Genomic DNA, 2,429 nt, shown 5'->3' on the forward strand with positions numbered 1-2,429 from the left:
AACTTACCTGTGAAATCCTAATGGAGCTCCTCTCACGTGCCGCGCGCGTGATTCATTTTTGATGAAACACCCGTTATACCCCTACTCATTCAGATAGAACACTTGTCTTTCTTCTTTGCGATTAAATTCGATTAAAACCTCTTCTTCTTCATACCTATTTCATCCATTTCATCTTTCTTCTTCATCTTCGGGCTTACCATTTCATCCTTCTTCTTCTTCTTCATCATACCCATTTCGAGGCTTGGTACTAGGCCATGCACATATGGTAAGAGAAAATATGTCAGACTTTATTTGATACAAGTGTCCCATATGAAAGTTAGTTAAATGTAAAATAAAAAATAGGAGTATGCTTACCTTTTGTCGATCAGATATAAAAGTCCATCCTTGTGCTGGTGCTGGGCCAAGATTCGCTACAAGTGCCTCCAAGAACCAAGTCCAACTATCCTTTGTTTCTGCTTCTACAACCGCAATGGATATTTAATACATACTATTGTTGGCATCCCTCTCAACAACAACCATTAACTGGCCCTTGTACATACCCTTCAAGAAGCATGCATCTATACTTATCACAGGCCTACACCCTTGTAAAAAACTAGTTTTCATTGCTGCAAATGATACATACAACCTCTAAAACCTACATGGGACCTCGGGTATTGGTTTATCAACCATGAGAATCAAACAACTGCCCACATTGGTCGTCCTAACTATTGAACAGTAGTCTTATAACCGATGGTATTGCTCATCGAACTTATCATAAATTTTTCGTTGCACCTTTTTCCTTGCCCTATACAACGAACTAATATGGGCATCTACATTCCACTTAGCTTTGACCTCTTTTTGCAAAACTTCTATAAGTATGTTTGGCTTAAGTGACACTAAGATAAATGTAGACTCACCCTTTACCTGCTTCCCATAAACCTTGTACTTACACTTCTTGTCTTTGCAAACTGCTCTAACTTTTTTGGTTTCATTTCTCTTGAACACTAAATCCTTCCCCTTCAAAATATTTGCTTGCTTCACTGCTTTTCTGAACTCTGTCGCATCAACAAATGTATGACCTATCTGCAACACTGGATTTTTCATATCTTCTTTGCTAAATTGAACCATTTTGGTGACATCATGATGACTTGATGTCTCTTCACCCTCACAATCACTGGGAATGGAAGACCTAAGTATATCACTTGGACAAAATCTTCACTATTGTCATCATCTTCATTATCTTCCCCCTTATTTCTTTCATATATGTATTGGGTGCATCCTCTGAATTCCTTTCACTATCATTATCACCTTCTTCCTCATTTGCACGGTGTGCATCCCTATCTTCCTCATCCTCAACAACACCAGAACCCCTCACCTTTTCAGACTCTACATGCTATTCCCCATCTGATGCACTAGCATCAGTATCTACACTAAGAACTTCATCTCAGAAAGCATCCTTCCTATATACTACTGCCCTCTCATATTCTTCATTCTCTTCTTTCGCATCTACTTCTACTACATCAAATGAAACCAAGTACAACTCAGCTAGACCATGCCCTATACGGTGTGAAACCATTTTATTTACATCATGGTCAGATGATATAAGCCTTTACCCTTCATCTAAAGACCTATCAAGTATCTTGTAGTGAATTAGGTCACCAGACCTATACTCATAATCCTTACATATTTCCTCTATATCCAAAAAAGACATATTGTAACAACCTCATCTCATATAGCGGAAAAACTGTAATTATCAATACAAAAATACTGTTAAAATACTTTTCTTTATACAAAAATACCCAAAGCTATGTCGTACAAGGCATTTATACAAATCTATCCGACAGTCTAAACTCTAGACAAAACTTAACCAACTTGGAATCTCTGTACATCTGAATATGAATCTCTAATCACAACTGCATAATTACCTTGATTTTCCATTCCTGCAAGCACTACAAAAAACTGTGAAGTAGTGAGTCAATTGATTTCCGATAATATAAATCATTGTTGAATCATATATAGCAAAATGCTAGACAAGTTATAAAACCACAAAAATCCGTATTATTGGATATCAATATCATACTCAGTAAGTAAGAATACTTACAGTGGATTACATGAATGGATCATCAAAAGTAATTACTTGAAACCCGTTCTGCTGCAGTTGGTCCATACCCATAACAATCCCTTCACTGACTTTCTCTCTCTCTCTCTCTCTCTCCTAAACTCTCTTAGAAAGAAGAAAGACCGAGTAAAAAGCGGAAGAAGGAAGAATATATGCAAGAGATGGGAGAGGAGATGAGTGGTGAAAATTGTGAAGGAGAAGAGTTCTATTTATAGGAGAAAATCAAACACTATTCTACCTTCAATTTACAATTATACCCTCATTTTACTATTCCACCAACCCTATACTATTTCACCAACCCTATACTATTTCACCAACCCTATACTATTCT

The sequence above is a fragment of the Corylus avellana genome, chromosome ca2 (genome assembly GCF_901000735.1).
Source record: "Corylus avellana chromosome ca2, CavTom2PMs-1.0".
In the NCBI taxonomy this organism is placed as follows: Eukaryota; Viridiplantae; Streptophyta; class Magnoliopsida; order Fagales; family Betulaceae; genus Corylus; species Corylus avellana.